At 42.4% G+C, this 27,921-nt stretch overlaps 1 pseudogene; it reads left to right on the top strand.

The window, feature by feature from the left end:
* The first annotated feature begins 14,173 nt into the window (after positions 1–14,173).
* LOC139019367 (polyadenylate-binding protein 4-like) overlaps positions 14,174–27,921 on the top strand; it is a 28,352-nt pseudogene continuing 14,604 nt past the window's right edge.

The following is a 27,921-nucleotide window of genomic DNA, read 5'->3' as shown; positions in this document are numbered from 1 at the left end:
AAGGAGAATGCCAGCCAACATGGAGAGGGGAGAGGGAGTGAATGGAAGATTGAGAAACAGGTGGTGTTAGGATATTAAGGACTCATTTCACTTGCCTCCCTGGTAGGAGGGCAGCACTGGGCCCAGCCAATCACTGTTCTCCAGGATCAGAAAAAAAGAAAAGACCACATTATTAAAGACATCGCCTAATGAACACAAGCCCTTTCAATAGAGACAGATGAATATACAGACTTTGAGATATTAGCTCGATGGCTTTGTGAGGCAGAGAAATCAGAAAAATTAATCGCCATTTAAAGTTTTATTCTGCTTAGCTCAATGCACATTGATTATGAATGTTCCAAATAATGTCTAATAAGCTCTAAATGGTTCTCTGTATTCCATAGTATTCATCTGGTCATTTTTAAATGTCTATTAATAGCTGTACTTTATACATAGAAAGACATATACCATGGAGTGGATATATTTGGCACGAAGAAAGGGAACATTACTTGGTAAAGTGATATTAGCAGGAAAATAGCACCTGGATGAGGGGGTATTTCAAACAGATGTTATGATTTGAAAGAAAGCTTAGAGGTGTCACTTTCAGGTGTAAGAAGTCCTTCTTTGAGCTCATTTCTTTTCAAGACCTTGGGTAGGGTATGGGCAATCCAGAGAGAAATGTCTGGAAGAAGAATGGTCTGAGAAGAGGCGAGAAAACTAGAATGGCTGACTAGGGATATCTGAAAACATGCATATGATACCTAAGATTTTGCTATCGAATCACAGAAGTCTAAGTAACAATTATACCAGTTACTTTACCAGTCCTGTGGATCTCATCTGGCTGTGTGAAATGAGAAAGGGTTCTCAGGTTCTGAAATATGGTGAATGGGAAAAGAAAGATTATGAAAATTGGGGAAATAATTAAATATTTATCAATGGACAGACCTGTGAAGCTAATGAGATTAAGTATTCAAAGATTATCAGTAATGAGTAAAAAAAAATACATGGAGAAAGTTGTAGAAGACACAGAGTTCTATCATAAATGTCAGAAGGCCTGACAGTTTAGTAAGGATTGGTGCCATCCAAGGATGAATCCTGAAAGCCTTCTCCCCTGTTGTCCTCACATTGCCTCAAGCCACGGCCCACACTGTGGAGGAAATGGAAACCATAAAATTGGTCATTTTGGCCAGGTAGTTTAATCTCTAGACTTTGAACTTGTAAATGTTCCTATGTTGCTCTCCAACTTTCTTATCTCTTTGTGGTGGATCTTGTTTATCTGCGTATACTTGAAATTGTCAATGATTAACTGCTAGGAGCTAAATGTCTAATCCGTTTGGCAGTTTCCCAAAACAGATACTTTCCCTCAACAGCCAATATTCTGCAGGAATTTTTTTTTTTTTCAGAGAAAATTTTCTTTCAAATTATAAGAATGGTCCCTTTGGAAAGTGCACTTTTATTTTATTTATAATTTCTTTAGCTCAAAGAAGTGCTGTCTGTGTTGTTGCTTCAGGGTAACACATAACAGCCTCGCCACAGTGCCTCGGTGCAATTATCAGTCTCCTTGGAGGCTGACTGAGGAGCCAGTGTGCAGCCAGGTAAAGAGAGAGCCACCAGAAGGTGCTTTCCCCGGGGAAAGAAAAAAGACAATTCAGACACCGTGAGATGGGGAAAAACAACTATCCTTCATATGCCTGGCAACCCCAGGGAACTGGAGCTTTAGCAACCACAGTACACTAAATAGGAACTGTATGATGGGTTCTCTGAGAAGAGATCTCAATACTTTTGTAAACATATGGTAGAATCAGAGACCCAAATAGGTGGTATTAAGCCATTTTCTATGTCTATGTCCATACTCAGACAGCAGGAATAACCTCTTCCCAGAGACTCCTAGATTACTGCAAATATTCCTGGCAGCACACCTTCAAACTAAGATGACCCCAAGGCAATGGAAAAGGCAGAAACTGGGATTAGTTCCAAACAACAAAATCAACATAAATAAGACCATAAAGAAATTCTATTTAAATGAAGGCTTCGGAGGCTTAGAATTCCTTAAATAAGAAGTAAAGAGTATGAGAGAAAAACTGAAAAATGCAGAACTAGCTCAGGTTTTTCTAGCAGAGCCAAAATGGGGATTCTTACTCCAGTGATTTATGATCGCTGTGCTCTCCAGACAGGGGGCTGTGGGAAAGAACAGGTCTGGGGATGGGAAGCTAAGCAAGAATCCAGTCTTAACAGGAGCCCAGCTTCATATGGTTCCCATGGGACACCCTGGAGCACAAGTTGCACCACCTTGAGCTGAAGGGGCTGCTCTGTGCCCATCGGTCATCTGCCAGGGTCTATTAGTAGGCCTCATGAGGATCCCAGGGTGGGGAGGGTAATGGGGAGATTCTCCAGAATGGGGCAGCTGTGAGTTGTTAGCAGCTACAAGGTGGGTATGCTGGCTGGTAAAGATGATCTGGGTGGGGCACCAATGGCACCTACTATACCAAGCAAGTATTATAAGTACAGCATCCGGCCAGGACCTGCTTCACCGAGCAAGACCTTGGCTGGGCGGAGCAGTGACTGGACATGATAGGAAGCTACTGTGGCCATTCACTACAATTTATTCCCATCTCACCAGAATGAAAGTCTCTCTCTCTCTCTCTCTCTCTCTCTCTCTCTCTCTCTCTCTCTCTCCCTCCCCCTCTCCCTCTCTCTCTTTCTCTTTTGAAATGCAGAAGATAAAGCAATAGTAAGATTCCAAGTTAATGAATCAGACAAATATGGGCCAGATGCCTACTAGCTCTTCCAAGCTTTATTAACATAGAGCAAGTTACTCACTTTCTCTAAACCTCAGTTTTTTGTTTATAACTTAACTAGAGGCCCGGTGCACAAAAATTTGTGCACTGGGGGGGGGGGTGGGAGGGGGGGGGTCCCTCAGCCCGGCCTGTGCCCTCTCGCAGTCTGGGACCCCTAGGGAGATAACGACCTGCTGGCTTAGGCCTGCTCCTGGGTGGCAGAGGGCAGGCCCAATCCCTAGGTGCAGCCCCTGGTCGGGCTCAGAGCAGGGTTGATTGGGGAGTTGGGGCGCTGCCCCCTGTCATGCATAGAGCAGGGCGGATCGGGAGGTTGCGATGCCACCCTCAGTCACGCTCAGGGTAGGGCTGATTGGGGGGTTGGGGCACCGCCCCCTGTCACACTCAAGGCAGGGTCAATGGGGAGGTTGAGGCACCACCCCCTGTGATGCACAGAGCAGGGCCAATCAGGGGGTTGGGGCGCTGCCCCCTGTCACTCACAGAGCAGGGCCAATCAGGGGGTTGGGGCACTGCCCCCCCCCCATCACGCACAGAGCAGGGCCCATCAGGGGGTTGGGGAGCTCCCCCCCTCATGCACAGAGCAGGGCCCATCAGGGGGTTGGGGAGCTCCCCCATCACGCACAGAGTAGGGCCGATAGGGGAGTTAGGGCACCACCCCCTCTCACACACAGAGCAGGGCGGATCAGGGGGTTGGGGCGCCACCACTGTCACACTCAGGGCAGGGCCGATGGGGAGGTTATGGCTCTACCCTGTCACACACAGAGCAGGGCCCGTGGGGGAGGGGGGGTTGTGGCCCCGCCCCCTGTCACACACAGAGCTGCAGGGCGATCAGGGGGTTGGGCGCTGCCCCCTGTCACGCTGATCCGGTGCCAGGAGGCCTCGCGGCTCCGCTGATCCCGGTGCTGGGAGGCACATTACCCTTTTACTATATAGGACAGAGGCCTGGGGGCCGGCTGGTTTGCCCTGAAGGGTGTCCTGGATCAGGGTGGGGGTCCCCACTGGGGTGCCTGGCCAGCCTGGATGAGGGGATGATGGCTATTTGCAGCTGGTCACACACCCTTCAGGGTGGGGGTCCCCACTGGGGTGCCTGGCCAGTCTGGGTGAGGGGCTGAGGGCTGCTTTCAGGCTGGCGGTTTTGACTGAAGCTCCCAACCACTCCTTTTTTTTCTCTTTTTTTTTTTTATTCTGGGCCAGCTTTAGCTCTGGCTCTAGCTCTGAGGCTTCCGCTGCTGAGCGTTCTATAATAGAAACAATGTATAACTTCAGCTCTGAGATCCCGGCCTATATTTGTTAGAATGTTTCAAACTGCCAGCTCAGAGGCCGGCAACTCAGGCGGGGAACTTGGAGTCCGCAGTCACGGGAGCAAGCAAGCCTCATGTTCGCTTCCAGCTGCCTGGCTGCCGGCCGCCATCTCGGCTGACAGTTAATTTGCATAAGGATATGCTGATTAGCCAATGGGAAGGGTAGTGGTCGTACGCTAATTACCATGTTTCTCTTTTAGTAGTGTAGATAATAGATATAAATAAATTTATTATTAGAGATAATAATACTACTTTAGTTTGGGGGTAAGTATTAAACGAGATTTTGTATTTTAAAGAACTTAGTCCAGTACCTGGCATACAGTAAAGGTGCCATAATTAGGAGTTAATTATTATTAATTTGGAAGGCAATTCTCCAGCAATATGTATTTGATTGGAAATGTAAAACAATGCCACATAATGGGAAATCCCATAACTATACCAGCACCTAGCATTGATCCGATTTTACAGCTGAAGAAACAGAGAGCACATTAGGAAAAGGCTCTGAACCGCTACCACTAGTGGTAGAACCTTCTGCACATCTCACTTTCTTTGCTCACAAGTTCCAACAACTCCTAGGGGGAAGATCTGTCAGCTTTTCCAAAGGCTTGGGTGACATCCATATTTCATGCTGGAAAGTATTCCTTAGTGTTTTACCCATCCATCCTGCAATAAAAGAATCATCAAATCAGTAAGGGAACATCACATATTCAATGGCTTCCCAAAGGTTTAAATGTTGATTTGTCTGTGTTGCTGGCAAGAGGCAGACTCATTGCTGACCCTAACGCACATGGGCTTAGCACATGACTGGAGAGATTCATACCTTTTAGTCTGAAAACTGGGATCCATAATCCAAAAGCAGCAAGAGGCGCAGGAGACAACCCAAATAACCTCTACTTCGTCTTCCAACTCAGAAATTGGCTAACAACAGTGAAAAAAACTAAAATGTGAACACGCATTGCTCTGCAACGTGCCACTGACGTCACAGCACAGTCATTAGGAAAAAGTGAGATGGGTCTTAGTTTTCAAATAACTAGTTCAAAAGTAAAAATAATTTTTAAAAATTTTTTGAATTACATGATAGTAAAAAACAATTTACCTGCTTTTTCCCCCCTACTGAATTTTTTTGGCTATCATGTAGCCATTCCTGTAGTCAAAGCACAAATTAGTTCACAGAGGTTAGTAATGTTTTTTAAGTCCCAATTTTCCTTGGTAATCTATTCCTAAACTTTACAGTGTTCTCGTCCAGGAATTTATTCTGCATCTTGGACCCAGACAATCTCTCTCAAATTTGTCTCTTATTTTGTCCACAGATAAAATAAAGAACATTACTAAATACAATGAACAGAATGTCTTTGCCTATGTGAAATATTGATCTCTCAATTTTTTCCATATAATTTAAATAATCATAAATTCCTAATATTTTCATTTCCTCCTTATACATTACTATTAATACATAGATGCTATTCATTATTTCCAAGGTTTTAAATAGTTCGGAGATTGTGTGATCTGGGATTGGTGCTCTATTTTCAAGTTCTTGGTCATTGGTCAACGATCCTCCACAGAGAGCCTGATCCAGGGCCACCTGGGAATCAGTCACCCAGGATGTCTGGGAGGCCCAGTCTCCTCTGAGCACAGTGGTTAAGACAGTGGGAGTGAAGACAGACAGATCTGGGTTCAAATTCCAGCTATGTCATTTACTGGTTATTCATACTTGGGAAGTAATTAACACCTCTGTATTCATGAAACAGTGTTAATAATTGTACTTATTTCATAAAATTTTTATAAAGATGGAACGAGACAAAACTCTGAAATAACAGACACTTCAACAATAATATTAGTGATTATTAGAATAAACTTTAGTTCTTATTATCATTACGTACTCTTCTGCCACTTCTGAGTTCTATTGATGAATGAAACAATATAACATTTTGAGTTCACAGATATTTCTTCCTCATTGTTAATTTTCCCTTTTGAATGCGTTGCTATAATAAATGTCATTGACATCGCTGGACCAAAAAATATATCTTGTCTCCTTTGAGTCATTTAGAGGATCTCTGGCTTGGTCACCTCTAGTCTGGAGTACCTAGTTACTGAATAGCACACTCAAGGCTTTAAGATGTGCAGGAGAAAAAGTAAATCTTCCCAGAAGCCACTCTTCTAATAGCCACATACTTAATATCTGGCTCAAGTTCTAAAAGAAAATTCATTCACACAAAATTCAACAGAGCAAGTATTCTTTAGATTTAGAATAATAGAATCCTCCAACATTATGGTGGGAAATCTTAGAGGCCATCTCCCCCGGATACATACATAAATTCTCTTTACAAGATCCTTGCAAAGTCATCATTCAGTTGAATCAACTTCGGGCAGCTTGACTTGGTAGAAATTTCTTCCATATTTTTAACTAAATATTCTTCACTATGATAAAGCCTATTCTGCCCTTAACATCCCTATATCTCTGAAGGAGAGTCAAATCCCTCTGCAATGGGACAGATCTTTCCCATTGAAAACAGCCATCTAATCCCTCCTACATCCTCCCCACCATCCTTTAGATCTTCATTGTCTTCAAAGTAAATATCCCCAATTCTTTCATTAAAATGAAAAAAAATTACCTCACACTTAAAGTAATCAATGTATCACTGTAAGTAAAGAAAGGATTATTAAAAATCTAATTACATAGACACACACAGTTTAACCCTACCCCAGCCACCATTTTGTACCCAAGAGTCTATAGTGGTTTTCCCAAACAAATCCTTTTGTTTTCTTACCCAGCAGGACTGAAAGAGAACTCAGATATTTGGTACAAAAAATATAAGAGGATGCACTGAATCTTACAATTCTATGGGTAACTTCATATGTATTGTGTTTCATATAGAACAGTCATGTTCATGGGTATGCTCAGAGTACCCAGAATCAGTGGAAGTCGCCAAACTATGTTCAAAGATTTCCCATTCTAACCTCCTTTCCCCCAACCCTATCCTATATAATGAAAGCATAATATGCAAATCAATCAAATGGCCGAACAGCATAACAACCATCTGGGACCACACTATGACACCCACTGGTGCCAGGCCAGCCAAGGCGGGTGCGATGTGCCCAGACATCGCTCCATGATCACTCCGCAGAGAGAGGCCCAGGCCACCGACCAGCAGGCTTGCGGCAGGTGGGCGGGGCCTCCCTCTGTGAGGGAAGCCATGCTGGCAGCCAGGGAAAGGAAGGCCTACCCTTGCACAAATTTCGTGCATCGAGCCTCTAGTTTAAAGAATATAACCACATAGGTGACTTAAGAAGCCATTATGGTTTTCTACAGCTACAGAGACATTTTAGCTTGCACCTTCCCTAGCTTGAAAAATGTTTCTGGTTTTAGGGGTGAAATTATTCTGTGAAAAGAATTTACTGAGGTGTCTATTTTAAATATTTTGACACTAATAAGCATGTCTAAGAAACAGTTAAAAGTAAAGAGGAAGCCCTGGCCCACTAGTTCAGTTGGTTAGAGCATCATCCTGATATGACAAAGTTGTGGGTTCAATCCCCGGTCAGGTCAGGGCACATATAAGAAGCAACCAGTGAATGCATGAATAAGTGAAACGACAAGTCTCTCTCTCTCCTCCTCCTCCTCTCTCTCTAATATCAATTTTAAAAATGTAAAAAGGATACTACTATAGCCATAGTGGAGATTGGTAATAAGACACAAAGAATTACTACAGAGTAAGGTGTTTCTAAGTAGTGGAGTGAGGTTCCTTACTTAGTATTCAACTTAAGATATTTTCAAGGAACAGTAAATAAACTGGGAAGACCTAGATGGCTTGTATGGTCACTATCCTAGTGTCCTGAATGAGCAGAGCACGTAACTCATACATTGTGGGATGGTGCCCAGCAGCAGACATTTTGGATATGTCTCTGCTTAAAGATACACTGATATGCTTTTTTCCCAAAATGTTTTGCTATGTAGAATATCTTCTTAAATGCCAAGGCTATTTTGATTTCGGTATTTAGGAGAGGTGACAGGTAATTGGATACTTAACTTTCTCACAGGATTGCTTAATCTAAGAAAATTCTAACATCTGAAGCATTACCCTCAGGTAACTTTTTAAATTCAAAGACATACATTATTCCTCATATAGAATTATATCAGATCTTAAGGTAAATTTTCAGCCAGACTTTGACTATTGGTATTCTTCTCCTACTACTAATTTTATAAATAAGGAAACTTTTAGACAACAAATGAATTTCTAAGTCTATACAATGCTAAAAAAGCAAGAATTGATAAAATACAGTTGTGGCTTCTTTCTATAGTTCATGCTACTTCTCTGGTTAAAAAATATTGTGAGCCTGATATTCACTTAAAATTGCTTGAAATTATTCCATTAAAAAAGTATACACATAGTTGTGAGTGAGGCATCCTTATAAGATTAATTACATTATCTAGATGTTGGGATGTTTGATGTCATTTTATTCACTCTATTTTTGACATGGCGTATTAGAAAAGGAAAATGGAATCTCAGTATAATGAGATTGAGAATGTTATTATTTTATCAACCTTATACCGTATTCCCACCCTCCTTACCTATGAAGGATATATTCCAAGACCCTCCGTGGATGCCTGAAACTGTAGATAGTACCAACTTTTTAAATACTATGTGTTTTTCCTATACATACATGTATATTTAAAATAAAGTTTAATTGATAAATTAAGCAGTTTCTCAGATAGATGTGTTCCTACTACAGAGTTTAGCAACTTCAACCTACAATTTTTTTCTTTCATTATTAAGAACTTTTACCTTTTCACATAAAGGAAGCATTTTAGGGCTTCTCTTTGGCCTATCAATTTGCCAGCCAGCATCACTACTCTTGTGCTTTGAGGTCATTATTAAATAAAATAAGGGTGACTTGAACACAGGCACTATAATACCAGACACTATATCTGATAACCAAGGGGCTACTCAGTGACTAATGGTTGGGGAGTGTCTGCAATGTGGATACACTGGACAAAGGGATGATTTACATCTGGTGGAGGTGGGGCTACACGGTGAAGAAGCGAGATTTCATCCTGCTGCTCAGAATGGCTTGCAATTTAAAACTTATGACTTGTTATTTCTAAAATGTTCCATTTAATATTTTCAGTCCTTGGTTGACTGAGGGTAACTGAAACTGTGGAAAGCAAATAAGGAGACACTCATGTACATGATATGTTTTTAAAAATACGTTTTTATTGATTTCAGAGAGAGGAAGAGAGATACAAACATCAATGATGAGAGAGAACCTCCTGCACGCTCCCTACTGGGGATCAAGCCCAAAACCCAGGTATGTGCCCTGACTTAGAATCAAACCTCAACTTCCTGGTTCATGGTTGACCCTCAACCACTGTGGCACACTGGCCAGGCCAACGTGATATTTCTTAAAGAACTTAGCAGAGTTTATCGTGAGTCTGTCCTAAGCACCATATGGTACATATTTTCAAATAATGAAATACCTGCAGAAACCCTATATGGCTTATTTTGCCTGGCTACAAAGCCTCTTAGTTACTTATAGGTTTGCCAAGAATTTCAGTCTTCCTAATGTGATCTACAAGGTGTAACCAGTTATCACATTCATCACAAAGAACAATAGCAGACTTATATGTTGTTAAAGCCAAGGAGACTTCTTAGTAAACCTTATCTACAGGTCCGTAAGTGGAGTCAAGATACAGCCAACGTTCTGTTCATCTGACCAAAGCAGGGAGCTAAACTGGGTAATTCTCAAGCCTAGTCAAACCTATTTTACTGAAAGGGTCATATTTCAGCTGCTTATTTTTGTCTTCATTCTACTTGGTGCTGAAAAGACTCTTCTTAATCCTAAGGCATAGTTTTCATCCTATCTTAGATACTTGCCCAATTGATGCAGAGAAAAACCATGAAGTAATGAAGAAAAAATGCTGATAGGATATAAATACTTAGAATGATGTAGTTCTTTCCTAAGGCAATATGAGTTTCTCTGCTTTTCCAAAGTAGAATCAGAAAAAAATTGCTAAATGTTTAATCCAGTGTTGCCAACTAATAAAAATGACAGGATCATTCTTGATGAGGAGATTAGATTTTTTTAAATCTATTCACAAAATCTCTGCTTAGTGCAAAGCTCCCTTCTGTGTTCCTCCCTGAGTTGAAAGACTTGCCCAGAGGCAACATGGGAATTTCCTGGTTACATGAAGTTTGTACACAAGCTATGACTGAGTATTCAATGATTGATTGGTTACTGCAAATTGGAAAAAGTAGTTTGGGCTCTGGATTTATTTTGGGTTTGACTATTCTCTGAAGTTTTTAATGTTTTTTGTTGTTTTTTTGTTGTTTGTTTGTTTGTTTGTTTTTAGCATTCAGTGACACTGTGTGAATTTAGAGGTTTAGTTCAGCTCAAAATTTACCTGATTTTTATTTTAAAGCCATTTTTTGTTAAAGGTCTTTCTGGTTTTAAAGCCCAAATGGCCTCCTAAGCCATCCCTGTGTTTTCAGTAAATGGACCCAAATTCGAACTATTCAATATAAGCAATTTAAAATCATTTGTAATTTTTTCCCAACAGCCAAGCAAAAGTCTCACAGAATATATCATTTTATCAATAAAACTAGAGGCCCAGTGCACAAAAATTTGTGCAGTCTTGGGCGGGGGAAGGGGCCTTCAGCCTGCCCTGTGCCCTCTTGCAGTCTGTGACCCCTCGGGGGATGTCCACCTGCTGGCTTAGGCCTGCTCCCCAGGGGATCGGGCCTAAGCTGGCAGTCAGACATCCCTCTGGCAGCCCGGGAGCCCTCGGGGGATGTCCACTTGCCAGCAGGGAGCAGGCCTAAGCTGCAGTTGGACATCCTTAGCACTGCTGAGGAGTCGGGAGAGGCTCCCACCACCACCACTGTGCTGGCAGTCATCAGCCTGGCTTGTGGCTGAGCAGAGCTCCCCCTGTGGGAGTGCACTGACCACCAGGGGGCAGCTCCTGCATTGAGCATCTGCCCCCTGGTGGTCAGTGTGTGTCATAGTGACCAGTCATTCCCAGTCGTTCTGCTGTTAGGGTCAGTTTGCATATTACCCTTTTATTATATAGGATAGAGGCCTGGTGCATAGGTGGGGGCCAGCTGGTTTGCCCTGAAGGGTGTCCTGGATCAGGGTGGGGATCCCACTGGGGTGCCTGGCCAGCCTGGGTGAGGGGCTGAGGGCTGTTTTCAGACTGGCCAAGCCCCCCAGCAGGGACCCTCACCCCATGGGGATGTGGCCAGCCTGGGTGAGGGGCTGATGGCCATTTTCAGGCTGGCCACGCCCCCTGGCAACCCAAGCTCCCAGCCTCTCCTTTTTTTCTATTTTTTTTTTTTTTTTTGGAAGCAGGTATCTGGGATTTATTTATCTTCTATAATTGAAACTTTGTAGCTTTGAGCATAGCCCAGGCTGGCCAGGGCAGGCAGGAAGCTTGGCTTCCTCCATCGCCAAGGGCAACCCAAGCCTCCTGCTTGCTCCAACTCTGTGGCTGCCACCATCTTTGTTGGGTTAATTTGCATACTCGCTCCTGATTGGCTGGTGGGTGTAGCGGAGTGTAGCGGAGTGATGGAGTGATGGTTAATTTGCATGTTTCTCTTTTATTAGTGTAGATTGTCCAATGTTAGCTACATATAAGGTAAGTACAGAGCCATATTTGCTGGTTCGCCCAAATGGTCAACAACAAAAAATGTGTGGTAGCTTTGCAGATGCTGGGGACTCCGGGTGTGTGGGGGTTGGGGGATGGGAGAGGGGTAGCCTTGCCTCTGCCTGGCCCCATCGCCGCTGCTGTTGCACCTGTGTACCTGGCCACTAGGGGTTGTCTTACAAACTGAACTTGACAGCGCATCTGCCTGCCACCTCCTTCTGCACCGCTGGGAGCGTCCACCTGCCTTCCACCCATATTGCAACATCCTCACAGTATCACCAGCTGCTGAGTGCCTACTGACCACCATCTCTAGGCTACACACTGGGAACAGCCAGCTGTCCTAGAGAAAATATGCCAAGCTGCTGGCCATCCTGGAAGACTTGAGGAAAGAGATCCTACCCACGTTCACTGCAGCAAGAAGCACCATCCACGCTAGAGGAGAACAGAACGCCAGATCCCAGCTGCCTCTCAGCCTAGAAGGCTTTCCATCTCTTCCATGAAGTTCCAGTTCATCTCCCCTGTTTAGATGAAACTTGTTTTCAAAATGGAAACAGGTTGGTTTCTCTCCCCTTCCTCCTCCCTGGTTCATTAGGTTATGAACCTACAGTCACTAAGATGGAGAAGAGATTTTGCAATTGAGTAGGGTTTACATATTAGTTAGGTAGGTGTTTTTTTAAAAGCATTGATTGAAAAGATGAACAACAGAGTTACCTATCTTACAGCAAACTGTAGTTTGCCCCCAACATACCAGTGTTTCTCTTTTGAATAAATTGATATGACTCGAATTGTTCTTTATCTTTATAAAATAATACAACTTTAAGGGTTTTGTTTTTAGTGCATACTGACTGCAGCTTGCTTTACTAGTAGCCATTTGCCATACAGTATAATTCTGCTTAATGGTTTTTGCTTAAGCATTTACATGACTGCTAGTGTTTTGAAATGTAATGTAAACATTATAAATACTACAGAAGAAAGAGCAACTTATCAAACCTCACCTAACAAGGACCCCTGAAAATTTCCCCCAAGACTGTATGTAGATTTCAATTCTGCCTTTCCTGTAAGTTGATCCAGACATCTGGGGAAAAAAAAGTGACTAACACTGTTTGCATTTATTGCTTGATGTAATAAAGTTTATTTTCATTACCAATTTTTAAAAAGATAAATGCATGTATACATACTATAATCGATCAAAAATAGATACAGATTATCTGAAAACTAAAAAATGTTCTTAGGAGAAGAGTTAAAGACATTAAGATACAGAAACAACATGCCATAATGACTAACTATTCATCTGAGAATGTTTCACAAAGCTTTACTTCTATGGAATTGGCATGGAATGTCACAGAATGTTAGATGGCATCTTATAGGCAAATCTCTTATCCCGTGGGTAAATCTAATTCACCATGTTGCTAACCTCTGCTGAAATAACGTCGGAGAAAGCAATACCATTGAGCAACTCATTCTATTTTTGAACAGGCACATTAGTGCTTCCCTATATTGAGCTGAATCCTATCTTCTCTTCTACAAACTTCTCTTCTACATGACTATCATTTGCCTCTTGGATTCTCAAAGACCCCTTCCAGATGTATCTTCATGGAGCCACACATCCCTAATTAGTTCTTGCATTTGTTCATTCATTTATTAAACATTTATTGAGTATCTAGTATATACTAGGCACTGGGGACATAAGAAGAGGGGAGGGGGCATAGTTTCTGCCCTCAAGGAGCTAATGACTTATAGGTGGAGATAAACACAGAAGATATTTAGTATAGAGTATGTACTTCCGTAAAGGTTGGCCAGACTTTGGGAGAGCCTAGAACAGGGAAATGTTATCTTGGTTTCAGGTTAGGATGTGACCAGAGGATCCCACTGGAAAAGAAGACACTTAAGCTGAGTTTTGATGATCAAGTTGGAGTTAGCAGGTTGGACTAACAATAAAAACAGTGATTACATTTGCCATGTGCCAGGCACTGATCTACATTTCTTACAGATATAATCTTATTAATCCTTAGTAATTTAGTAGAGCATGATTTTTCCCTCATTTTAGATGAGAAATTGGAGACTTGGAAATAAATGCCTGACACAAGGTCACACACCGAGTAGCAGAGCTCTACCTAAGAAAGTTTCCAGCCAAGAAAATAGTATATAAGGTCTTAGGAAGGGAAATAGCCAGACCTGCTTGAGCCATGCCGGTGGGACTGTGTACCGGAAGCAAAACCAGATGAGCGGAAGTGGAAGTTGCTGATGTTACATAAGTAACCACAGCCAAGCAATGCAGAATTGCCAAATTTTGGATTTAACTCCATAGCTATGAAAACTCTCGAAGGATCCTACACAGGGCAGGAAAAACTTGAGTGTAATCATGCAGGCTTTAGTTTATTTTTTATTTTATTTGAAACCTGGTGTTGCCGAGTTGCATGACTTGAATTATCACCAATGAAAATCTAACATCCCTTATGCTAATGAACACACCTTTTGTGGTGGAGATTTCAGGAATAGTCTTTGAAGCGGTATGTAAACCCCTCTGAAGTGTTGATCCCTAATTAGTGTATTTCAAATGCTAACTAACCACCTTCAGAATGTCCATGTATGATTAGGGCTCTTCAAATGCCTCCTCACTACTCTCTGGATGTATGTGATACCAAAATAGTTTAAAGTAAATCGATACAGATAACATGTAACTCCTAGAAAGGGCTTGCTACTGAAAACAAGAGAGAAAAGTGTCCCTTTGTGTATGTTTGAGGTCATCGTCACAAGGACAAGTGGAGACGCGCTCTGAGTGATGTGGCCCCAGTCATTTCCTTTTCCTGGACGGGTGTGCAGATGATGAGTGAGGAATGTGTGAGCCTCTGTTCCCCTTTGTCTGGAAACCCTCGTGACACACTCTGAAGCTACAAACAGGCCCATTATCCCTCATGCCTTTTCCATAGCTGGGTGTTGCTGACGTGGAGAAGTCACGGCACAGACAGGCTGACACATCTGAGAGGTGAGAGCATACCTGAAACAAAGGCCTGATCGCATCATGTTTCCACCTGGCTGGCCTTCAGGCAGATTGCATATTCCCCGGGCTCTTCTTGGGGAAAGGACAAAATCAGTTAACAAAAAAACGCTGATAACTTCCCTGAGTGTATGTTGGAACTTTGAATTAACTCCCAGGTGGCTATTTCCACAATTATCTAGAGAGAGTAGCTGAAAAGACCACCAGGCACCACCACATCTGCTTCCCCATGAACTTTCCAGACTACTGACCACAACTAATCCAAAAAACAGCTCTTCCTCCCTACAGACTATGCACTATCCCAGAACCCACTTCATTCCCCCCACCCCCTCTATCTATAGCCAGTGAAAATTCTTTCAAAACAGCTTATATCTCTCTTCTCCCTGCTTAATGTATAGAAGAGCGGTTAACACAGGACAGCCGACGTGTTGTCTTCTCCATCTAGCCTGCTGCTGCTGGTTTAGATTGAGCACATGGCTCAATAACCCTGTCTTTTAGAAAGCCCTTCAGCCTTGAAGGTTTTTTTAACAGCACAGTGCCCTACACATGGACCTTTCAACTCTTATGAGTCTATAACTTCCATTTTTAAGGTACCTTTGTCATCCCAGGGAAGGAGAGGCTGGAAAAACTCCAGGAGCCACAGAGCATTCATCTCCCCACAGGTGGGCCAAAGGTTAGGTCTTGACACAAGATCAATTCTAACATATCGAGTTCAGTAGCCTCTTCCCATCAAGTCTAATCATTCCCAACACTCCTGTAACCTGCAGATTAGGGACTGAGCGATGGGACCCAGGGGTGGGGAAGATCAAGAAGCAGGCAGCAGGCATAGGGATCTAATTTCCTCCAGGACTAAGAAGACAGAGATGAGTAGTAGGGTTATTTGAGGTCTAGAGGTCTACTTTTAGAAGTAGAAGTTCAGTCTTCCTGTGGTTTCCTCCTCACCTCCTCCCACACATACTCCCAACCCCCTGCAAAGAGAGAGGGTTAAAAGATTCTTATTTGGGGGAAAAAAATGCAGATATATAAAACATTAGACAACACTAAATGAGACAATAAAATGTTAGTAATTACTTCTGGGTTGTGAGTTTAGAGGCAATTTTGGTATATGTATTTATACCCATCTTTGCAGAATTGTCTATGTTTTCTGCAATGAACGTTATGGCTATTATTTAAAAAGCAATAATATTAAAAATATTATAAGTTTCTATTTAGAAATACACTCATCGTTGTTGTTAGATTCAGGCCTGGGAGGATTACTCAAGATCAGATTGGGGCTCTTGGTTTCTTTGGATGCCTTGAGATAATCACCAATGCCATGAAACATAAGCAATTTAACATTCAACAAATTAAATTTTGCCAGGGAGAGTCTAAACACAATGTGAGTACATTATACCCTACATTCAAATACAACAGCAGCTTCAGTGATAGACAATCCCCATTTTGCTTGGGGTTCCATCTCTTTGGATACCCTCTCTTTATCCTGGCACAATTCTAGTCTTCCCTCCTTCTGCAAGAGTTGTTAGTAGCTTTAGGAGAGGTTGACAACAGCCAAACTGTCTCTCCCCGCCCCCCGCCCTCCCCTCCCCCCGCTCCCCTTCTATTTTATTCTTGCTGCAGCAGTCCTGTCTGATTGCTATGACCTCTTGCCTCAACTATTCCAAGAATCTCTTAACCATTCTGTGCCTCTGTTTCATCCTTCCCACGCTGCCAAAACCAGTTTCCATCACGTGATTCCACCTTGCCCCAGGAATCAACACCTCAATCTGAAATTCAAGAACAGGTGCTCTTAACTGCAAGCACTGATTTTCAGTCAAGCTGTTTCTAACATGAGTAACTTTATATAGAAAGATCCAGAGAAATTAGAACAGGGAATTTTTTATCTGAAGAATTTTAATGATCCTCCCAAGCAATCGCACTGTGGATTTATATGTCTCTCAGCCATGCTGCCTTTGGGATTAGGCTTTATGGTCCATAGGAGTAGAGATGACATCTTCTACCTTTTGGGAATCTCCATTTGTTGTAAAACTGAGCACTGAGTAGATACTTTATACATTCTTATTGACACGGTGCAGGCATGGCAGCTGAGGAAATCTGCTGCCCTGCTAATAGCGTACTCTCCAGACAACAACTGTGCTTGGAAGAGTGAATGGATTTGGAAGACCTCTGAGGATGGAAACCTTCCAAATTACAGACTTTGGACTCAAATCATCTGTGTGCATACATCCACCTATTGAGCTGGGGCCATGTGTCCCTTGCATAGTATTCTGCTTCCTTCCACAATTGGCTCATGGACCCTCAGTGAGCGTCTGTTATACGTTAGCCCCTGGTTAGGGAAAGTAGATCCAAAGATGAACAAGTAGTCCAAGTCCACTGGAAACTGAGATACACAAAAGCAACTGTGACACAATATGACAATTGCCTTACAGAGTGTGGATTCGCACAAAGGGCTTCCCAGTCACAAAGGGGAGCTGGGAAAGTTTCAAAGGAGAGAAAACATTTGAATTGGGCTTTGAAACTAAGTAAGACAAAACCAAAATAGTCTTGGAGGAAGAGCATTCGAGGCAGAGGCAATGACATACGAAAGCACAGAGGAGCGGAAAGCAAGTTACATACAGAGAAAGACACATCTCCCATGTGGTCGGAGCATGTGGTGAGGAGGGAGAGGGGCGCTGGCTTCAGGAAGAGAGGGCCTGTCAGGAGGTGGGCTATTGGGCAGACTGGGGTAGGGTGCAGGGTGCAGGTGGTGGGATGGTGGGGGGATGGAGAGAGAGGATGCTTCCTGTCCCGGCTCCTTGTTTCGTGTCATTTTCCTGCAGTCAAGGTGCTGGGCTCTCTTCTGCCGCGATGTGAGGAACTGCCTGTCTTCTCTGTCCAGGCCAGAGAGTGGTCTGATGAAGGTGAGTCACTAACATATTCCTTCGTGCACAAGTGTCAACAAATTAGTAATGGATGAGGCCAGGCCCGCTGGGTCACCAGCTACCAGAAAGCCAGTTCCAGAGGTGCCATCACTGCCCGACCTTGCTTGCAGACAGGTTCCTGCCTCAGGAAACAGGACAACACACTCAGAAGGGACACACCAAGAGGAAAAATAGAAGGAAAAAAACTGCAACAGGCTGGCTCAAGACTTTCCAGACAGGGAGTGGCTGTGTGAACATTCCAGAGCAGTCTATTAAAAAAAACACAACAGGCTTAGTTACTTTTTCTGTCCCTTCATGAAAGGACCTCTGTGGGAATGTGAGGAAAGAGCAAAAAGGCCCATTTGCTCAAGAGGAGAGTGATTAGATTTGCAGGAATAGGCTCATTTGTAAGCAGCGAAGGAATTTCTCAAAATGGCATCATTTGTGAGGTTCTTTGGGTCCAAGAACACATCAAACATGAGACCACTGAGCTGTTGGAAATGCAGAGATTCTGTCCTTTGAGCATGTAAAAATGACTTACAAACAGCAGTTAAGGGTGGTAGTTATTGTTATTCCTCTGTGCAAATATCCCCTAGAGCAGTGGTTCCCAACCTTTTTTTGGCCATGCCCCACCTAAGCATCTCTAAAATCCTGATGCCTCCCCACCCCCCCCACCCCCCCATGACATATAATACTTATTATTCAAAAAGTGAACTCCTATTCACATGAAAGAAGCCTAAAAGGCCATTATGTCTAGACAAGCTTCCAAAGAACATGGCATCCATGAAAGAGAAAAATAAAAGAACGAAAGGACAAGTTGAAGTACTGAGGAAGAAATCACTAAGGAATTGTTTTAAAAAAAAAAATTATTATATGAAGTGTTATGAAAAAATAGCAAATAAAGTTTCAAAACATATAATAGAGAGTTGAAATGCATAAATATGTCACAATATGTATTTATATACTGTATATGAGGCCCCTAGAATCTTAAGAAATGCAAAAAAATTCACTGTTAATAACTCATTCTCGAATTGACCCCCTTCATAATCAAATTGCCCCCCTGTGGGAACCACAGGCCCCATGTTGGGAGCCACTGCCCTAGAGAGTTGACAGAACTCTTGGTATTTTGCACATTTGCAGTCTTTTACTCAGCAAATACTTATGGAGTGGTTACCATGTGACAGGCACTATTCTAAATATTGGGACCATAGCAGTGAACAGCTGGTTTATAATCCAGGGGTGTGAATTCATCTAACCACACCTTATACTAACTTTCTCATCCTGCAGAGATAAGAAGGGAGGGTGGCAAGAGTATGCAGACAGGTTATTGCAGTCAGAAGTCACTGGCTACCTGGATGACAGGTGAAGGGAAGGCTGCAGGTAGGAGAGAGAATAAAGAGTTGTTGGAGAATCTGAAGAGATACTTGTTGATATTACCATTTTGTCTGAGACTCATTTAATCCAAAGCCAGGACTTGGAAAAGGACCTAGCTGCTCAGGTCCTCCTAACCCGAAGGAAAGTTCACCCAAAGCTTGCAGATCACCAAAGCTTTTTCCTTTCCTCTGTGACATTGGAAATGTGGGAGGGAGCATGAGACTTGGCCTGACAGTGAGGAACAGAAGGGGGAACAGAATGCTAATTCCTGGGAGGATTTAGTGTTGCTCGCTGCTGCCTTCTTCCTTCTGCATCCAGAGCTCAGGTATGGAGAAAGCAAAAAGGGACAGAATCCCTACCCCCAACAGGGAAGGCGGCTGCAGGAGAGGAGCAGGCTGAGGAAGCCTGACATGGCTCTTGGTGTTGACCCAGGAATAAGGTTGATTTTCCTCACCTGAATGTGTCTGGCAGCTGTCCACCACACATCTGCAAACAAGAGCTGATCTCAGACTCAGGGCCTTGTTGCACAATCTGGCATCTGTGAGCTTCCCATGGTGCTTGGTTGTCATGTAGCATGAAGACAGCAGGTGGCTGGGTGGCTCCCCAGGTAATACTGATATTCTTGAGCTCAAAGATTTTGCATCTAAGCAGCCAGCCTATCAGGGGACATGAGAGACTTTCTTGTCTCATTGAAAGAAACATGAAAGTTTGGCATCATTGTACTGCATCCTTTGTAATGCTGTCTTCTCTGCCAACTACCTTCCATCAGTTTGAGTTCGACCACCAGTCAAGCTGTTTGAAAATTTGGAAAAAAATTTGTCACAAAATTTGGAAAAATTCCTTCTGAGAAAATGGCATCATATTTTTGATGTGGTGAGTACAAGGGAAGGAGGGCAATGGGGTTTTCAATTCATTCAGTTCTTTCAAATGTTATTTTTCTCATTACTCGACTTTACTTGTTGAGGATGAGCACTGTGTTTCTGCTGATGATCTATTTTTAGAAATTGGACAGCCTCGATCAATTTCTGGTTGGGGTATACTGGACTCCTGATGGAGTGTGTGTTGAGAATGGAGACCAGCATTCCTCACCTGGAGCTTTTTCCAGCCCAAATTACCCAGGAGACTGGCACCCAGTCTGTATACACCATATCCTTTTAATATTTTTATTGATTTTTTTAGAGAGAGAGGAAGGGAGAGGGATATAGAGATAGAAACATCTATAAGAGAGAAATATCATGGATTGGCTCCTCTTGCATGCCTTCCCCCACTCCCCACACTGGGGATTGAGCCCAAAACCCGTGCATGTGCCCTGACAGTGAATTGAACTGGTGACCTCTTGGTTCCTCAGCACTTAACTGCTGACCCACACTGGCCGGGCTGCACCATACATTTTAAAAATATATATTTTTTATTGATTTCAGAGAGGAAGGGAGAGGAAGAGAGAGACAGACACATCAATGATGACAGAATCATTGATCAACTGCCTCCTGCACGCCCCACACTGGGAACTGAGCTCATAACCCCGGCATGTGCCCTGACCAGGAATTGAACCATGCCCTCCTGGTTCATAGGTCAATGTTCAACCACTGAGCTGCACCGGCTGGGGTACACCATAGACTCTGAGTCACCTTAGGTTCTCTTCTTGGTAACACTTTGGATTAAACGCAACAGAATCCTAGGCTTTGGCTTCTCCATGTAGACAAATTGGCTTTGCAGGCTTCCCAGGCAACCCACCTTCAGGAGGCAGAGAGGCCCCAGCAGATAAAAGGTTGTGTATATTAAAGACCCACTCACCTAGGACAGCCAGATATTGGTAACAGGGTTTTATCTGTTTCAGCCCAATAAAACTCACTCAAGGCTGCCTGAGACAAAAGGGTGAAACAGGCCAATTCCATCCAATCCAGGCTTTTTCCATCTCTCCTGTGTCAACACTAGCTAGTATATCCTTCCATTCCCACTGAAATATAGCTTCACGCAGTCAGTGTTCATTGACATTTATTTTGCCAAGTGGTATGTGTGATCTAGGCATCGGAGATGCAGCTGTGAACGAAATAGACAAAGCTCCTTACTAGGGAAGGGTTGAAAGCTGGCAAATCCTCAATAAAAATACCTCTTTATACTTGTACAGATCTGCTGTACAGATTATAAACCTATACTGAGAAAACCAGGACAAAATGAACCTCACACAACTGGCTTCACACTGGAACTCTTTCTGTGTGTGACTTTCTCTTCTCATTGAACTGGGAACTCCTGGGGTCCAAGGCAGGTCAGGTGTCATTTCTGTTTAGCTAACGGCACCTAAGTGACAGAGTGCCTCACAAACATATTCCTCCTTGCATAGCACAGGCTTTGATTCAAATCCTGACTGTTCCTTACTAACAAGGTGAACTCAGACTAGCTGATTAACTGCCCTGAGCCTCCGTTACCTCATTTCTAAAATGGAGATAATATTTATCTTGAAGAAGTCTAAAGATAATGCCAGGAATATGGTAATTATCCTGTATGACTCGTATGATGATGATGATGATGATGACATATCCTCATCAACTTCTATGTATAAACTATATAATACAACTGACACCAACAAAAAGCAACTATTCCATAAGAATTTCTAGAGTTGTCCTCCACCTGACATGCTGGAGTTCTTCAGTTGAAGTTCTCTAATGGAACAGTAGAAGATTGGTAGCGCTGCAGGAATAGATGAATCACAATGTTTTGAGACATCTCTAATGAAACCAAAAAGAAGAACAGCTGCAAAGGTGCATAAAAATCTTCACTGTGTCCTTATATAAGCCAGTTAAAAAGGAATATTAATGAATTTTAAAAATACAATTTTTTTATCATGGGTATTTTTGTAGAATCTTCTGACAAAGTTACTATTTCAGCTTACACCAAATCTAGAATCATCTTAATGAAAATCTCTTTTTTGCCAATTTATTTGCTCCCTGGAGTTCATTTCTGTGGAGAGAGATTCTACTATATAAGAGCAATTTCTGCACATTTTGTAAGAGTAGACCTTTCTGGCAGCATCTGGCTAAAGCTATGCCTAGACCCAGAATACAGGCCTCAGCTAAGAAGGGCAGGGGTCGTGGCAGTAAAGGCTAAGACCCAGGATTATTTTTTAAATTAAAGTATAGTTGACATACAGTATTATATTAATTTTGGGTGTACAACATAGTGATTTGACATTTATATACCTTATCATGTGATCACCATGATAAGTCTAATAACCATACAAAGTGATTATGATATTGTTAACTGTATTCCCTCTGTTATACATTACATTCTTGTGACTTATTTTGTTTATAACTGGAAGTTTGCACCTCTTATTCCCCTTCACCCATTTTGCCCCATCCTCCCTCCTCTTTGGTAACCAACAGTTTGTTCTCTGTATCTATGAGTCTATTTTGCTTTGTTTGTCATTTGTTTTGCTTTTTGAGATTCCACATGTAAGTGTAATCATACAGTATAGGGTTTTTCTCATCTGACTTATCTTACTTAGCATAGTACCCTCTAGGTCACGACTTTTTTATTTTATTTTTATTTTTGAGTTGTAAGATCTAAGGTAAATCACACTATCCTTTCTTCCTACTGAACTTTTGCACATATGCAACCTCTATTTAAAATAAACATGAAAGTTGGCATTTAAATTGACAAGAAGTGACAGGGGGGAAGGAGAAGGAATCACTGTCATTGATTCTTGGGGAATTTAATGAGGGAAAATGGTGATGACTTGGACTTGAAAGTCCCACAAATGTGTTCCAGTTCTTCATTTGGTAGCCAACAGATGTTGAGATATTAACTCATCTCTCAGAACTTCTGTTCTTCATCTCTAGAACTGAGGTAAAAATAAATTACCCAAAAATATCACCTGACTCACAGAGATACTCAGGAATTAAGATGGGAAACAAAGCATCTTATAAATGAAAAGGCACCATTCAATTTAAAGTAATTGTTTTGAACCCAATTGATTTTTCAAAGTATCTATTAAGAGAAGCCAAGTAGATCAAAATACTAACAATGGATAATATTCCATGATGTTGTATTTGGGGCAATGCTTTTGTTGGTATTTTTATTTATACTTTGCTATATTGCCAACCTTTCTACAATGAACATGCATTACATTCGCAATCAGAGAAATTTATATTGAGTAGTTAATATAAGTGCTGCTTAGTGATACACACCATGTAGTGAAAGCATAAAGGAATGAAGAAGGACCATACATAGTGATGCTAGAGTACAGCTACCACTGGGAATAAGAAATGAGATGGAATGAAAAAGAATGCATGGGGATACTAACTATATCAGTAAAAGTTAATTTCTTAACTTGAGTGGTAGGTACAAGAGTGTTTTTAATTATGATATACTAGAGGCCCAGTGCACGAAATTTGTGCATGGGGGGCAGGGAGGAGGTCCCTCAGCCGGACCTGCACCCTCTACAATCCGGGAGCCCACAGGGGATGTCCTACTGATGGCTTAGGCCTGCTCCCCATGGTTCTCTGCTATCTGCAGGGCCCGCTTGGCCGCTCCTGGGTCGCCGCTGGCAATGGCCAAGCAGGCCCTGCTGTGCGCTGTCTGTGGGGCCCGCTTGGCTGCTCCCAGGTCGCCGCAGTGACAGCCAAGCAGGCTCTGCTCTCAGTGGCCGCCCCCCAGGACTGGAGGACTCCAGTGGGGCTGAGAAGACTGGGTGCTGCCATCTTGTGGCTATGGCGCTGCCATCTTTGTGTCAGAGTGACAGTTAATTTGCATATTACTCTTTTATTAAATAGGCTGCTTTTGTGTGTGTTTTAATCTATATATAAAACCCTAATATGTAAATAGACTGAACAGCTGAAAAACCGGTCTCTATGATGTGCGCTGACCACCAGGGGGTGCACGCAGAACATGGCGGGCATCGGCAGCAGGCGGCAGAGTGCAGAACATGGTGGGCATTGGCTGCGGCGGGATGGTGGAGCAGGTGAGTGGGGGTGCCAGACCAAGGTGGGGCACTGGTCACTATCAGGGCGAGCCTCTGGTGGTTACTGAAAATTCTTTGCTCCTGCACACCACGGTCCTGCCAGGCACTCACACCTGCTGCTGGCCCAGGTCGCTCGGTGCCATCAGTGGGTGCAAGCGGCGGCTGCCAGCCCCGATCGCCCTTGAGGGCTTCTCCACCTCCCCCTGCTCCTGAGGGGCAATCAGGGGAGCAGCCGCTACTCCCACCCACTGACAGTGCCAGCCCCACTTGCACCTGCTGCTGGCGCCGGCCCCAATTGCTCCCTGCCATCAGTGGGTGCCAGCGGGGCTGGCACCATCAGCATGTGGGAGCGGCGGTGGCAGGAGCGGGGCTGCTGGCAGACAGGGGACCGGGGGCCACGGTGGGAGGGGCCGGGTGGGGGCCAGGAGGATGGGCCAAGACCCACCCCTGTACCTATCACAGCCTCACAGCCCACAGGTCCTTTCAAGGTGCACGAATTCGTGCACTGGGCCCCTACTTTCATTATAATTTTAAAACAAAATATCAGTTCTGGGTACAAAGGTTCATGTGCAAGGATGCTCCTTGCAGAATTATTTGCAATAATCAAAATATTTTAGATAAAGTGTCTAACAATAGGAAATTGGTTAAATAAATTATGGTGTAGTAAAATAAAGCAAGATAATATTGTTAATATTACTACTCTTGTTCTATGAACCTTAAGTCACCTAGCTTCACAGAGCTGTCTGCTGAATCTACCTATTGTGGGTGGAAGATGATAAAAAAATTACTGCTGAATTGCAGTTTTGATTCCTCCCATTTTATTTTCTCCAGTACTTTATTAAGCCCATGATTGGTATAAATGTATTTACTAAGTGAGTATTCCTAATTATTTAAAAATGTTCAGTTAGCATTGTACACCTCTATATAACAAATAAGAATATTTAGTACTTGAACAAGAAGATATGACAAAGGAAACATTTGAAAGGCCCAAGTGAGTCCACCTACCATCACAATCTACAAACCTCAGCCTGTGGCATACTGGCCTCTACTTTGCAGATGAAAAGGGTTGATTTCAGTTGACTTTTTGTTTCTTTCCTCTTATTAAATTATTAAACCAAGGGAACCATTTCTCACTTGTTCATTAGACTCTCTGATGGATGTTATATAGCAATGGACCTCGTCAAGGATTTGATCATTCTGTCCATCCCCCTTTGCACAACCTACTCAAGAATTCTAAGGAATGTTCCCTAACTGGTTTGGCTAAGTGGATAGAGCCTGTGGACTGAAGGGTCTCAGGTTCGATTCTAGTCAAGGACATATGCCTGGGTTGCTGGCTCAATCCCCAATGGGGGGTGTTCAGGAGGCAGCCAATCAATGATTCTCTCTCATCGTCGATGTTTTGATCTCTCTTTCCCTCTCCCTTTCTCTCTGAAATAAATAAATATATATATGTATATGTATATATGTATATATGTATATGTATATATGTATATATTTTAAAAAATTCTAAGGAATGTAGCTTTCAAATAAATGACAAAAGACAGTGGTTTTCTGCTCTGTTCTCAGTGATTAAAGTGTGATTTTTCAGCTCAAAGTAATTTTTTTCCATTTTTAAATATCAAAAATAATGTTATTTTAGAAATGTGTATGTTGCTGATGCAGATATGGCTACAGCCGCTAGGTGTCATAAGAGTGAGTTATAGAATCCATTCAGTGGATCTGCGGGTTTTAAACAGAAAGATGAGCTGGATTTGTCTCCAGCACCTTGACACCCCTGCTTCTGCCCTGCTTGCTTCAACAGCGTGGCAGTCTTTCCCAAACTTTTAGGAAAGGACCCAACAGGGCTTTGTGGGAATATAAACATACATACTGCTTCTCCTAGGAGTATTCGCATTTCAAATTTTATCTGAAATTGTTGACATGTTTATTCTCCATTAATAATCCAGGAGCCAAAGGAAGAGATAGATTTCAGAAGTTGGAAGAACTATAAAATATTTAAATCATTCATCCTTCAGGCAAGACTTGCAATTATATTTAACTTCATACTTTTGTTTATGTAGCCTTAGTATGATGTTGTAGTGTAGAAGCTTATAAATTCAGTTTATAAATAAAATGCCTAGTTTTCAAAATCTGTATCTACAAGGTATATATAGGACTATATAAATCATAAAAGGTGTGTACAAAATTTGAACTAAATTAGAAATAATTTTATTATATCACAATGATCACTTAATTTTAATAAGACAACCTTTATCATAAAATGCCCTTCAACCATCACACTATTGAAGTGCTTGGTTCAAGTCACCATTATTTTACTTAATAATGGCCCCAAAGTGCAAAAATAGTCATGCTAGCAATTTGGATATAACAAAGAGAAGCCATAAAATGCTTCCTTCCTTTATGTGAAAAGGTGAGTAAATACCTGGCTGGCCTGGCTCAGTGGATATAGCATTGGCCCAGGGACTGATGGGTCCTGGGTTTAATTCCCATCAAGGGCATGTATCTCAGTTGCAGGCTGGATCCTTGGCCCTGGTCAGGGCATGTGCAGGAGGCAACCAATGTGTGTCTCTCTCACATGGCTGTTTCTGTCTCTCCCACACCCTTCCACTCTCTCTAAAAATCAATGAAAAAATATCCTCGGGTGAGGATTAACAGAACAAAACAAAACAAAACAAAAAACAGTACCTAGTAAATAACAAATAAATCTCTTTGAAAAAAGAAAGAAAAGGTGAGTATAGTACAATAAGATATTTTGAGACAGAGACAGACTATATTCTAATTACTTTTTCATATTGTTATAATTGTTCTATTTTATTAATAGTTATTGTTGATCTCCTACTGCCTAATTTATAAATTAAACTTTGTCATAAGTATGTATGTATAGGAAAAAACATAGTACACATAGAGTTCAGTACTATCTGCGATTTCAGGCATCTGCTGGGGGTCTTGGATTGTATCCCCCATGGATAAGGGGGACTGCTGTACATAATATGGTTCTCATAATGACACAGCTCTCTCCAAGATACTCTTACTCTTTTCTATTTTCATGATGTAACTAATGGGAAAAATAATTTCTGGACATCTTGTATCACTCAGATCAACATTTTTTATCTTCCATAATTTTTTTATTTACAGACTCTTACCTAGATTTTCAAACTCTGTTCATTTATTAACTGCTGAGATTATGTGCATTTTGTTTACCACAGTTTTTCCAGTGCCTAGCAAAGTGCACAGCCCATCGTAGATAATCAATAACTATCTTCTGAGAATACACCTGAAGAACAAAACAGCAGCTAACATGTATTGAGCACCTACTCTGTGTAGGGCACTCTTCTAAGCAATTTATGGTTCATCTTCCCAACAACCTTATGAGGAACAATAATCTATTATCCTCACTTCACAGGTGGGACATAAAAAGGTTCAATAACTTGCCCAGGTTTTTATGAGTTAGGATCCAACTTTGGCTAGCAAATGGTGGAGTTCGGATTTAAATATAATTACTGTAACTCCAAGCCAGCCTTCTCTTTTCCCCCTGCTTTACTGAGATATTAACATATAATATGTATGTTTTCCATGTACACTATAACAATGTGATTTATGTACATATTACAAAATGATTACCACAAATTTACTTAGCACATCTATCACCCCAGGAAGCCAGACTTCTTAACGACCTCTTAGAAAACACTGAGTGCCTCCTCACTCCTCCTCCCTTCCTATTTCCATTTCCATGTCCTCCCTTTCTCCTATGACACTGGACATTTCCAAGTGGGTCTGTATCTTCATGATAAAAAATTGATGTTTAACCCTTACTCAAGTCACTGGTGCCAGCAAGACCATAAGAGGTCCTACAGCTGGGAACAACTTTGTCAGAATCCCTTGCCTCTCCTGGGCTCCCACCATGCCCTGCCCTGGCCTGCTCCCAGTTATAAAGGCAGGGCTGAGAAGAGTGGTCTCAGACCTTGGCTCATGGGTCTCCTTTGG

This window comes from Myotis yumanensis, unplaced genomic scaffold (genome assembly GCF_028538775.1).
Source record: "Myotis yumanensis isolate MYYU_CA2020_CCGP unplaced genomic scaffold, mMyoYum1.0.hap1 SCAF_1, whole genome shotgun sequence".
In the NCBI taxonomy this organism is placed as follows: Eukaryota; Metazoa; Chordata; class Mammalia; order Chiroptera; family Vespertilionidae; genus Myotis; species Myotis yumanensis.
Note: the sequence above shows the minus strand (reverse complement) of the source record. Positions and strands in the feature narration are given on the sequence as shown.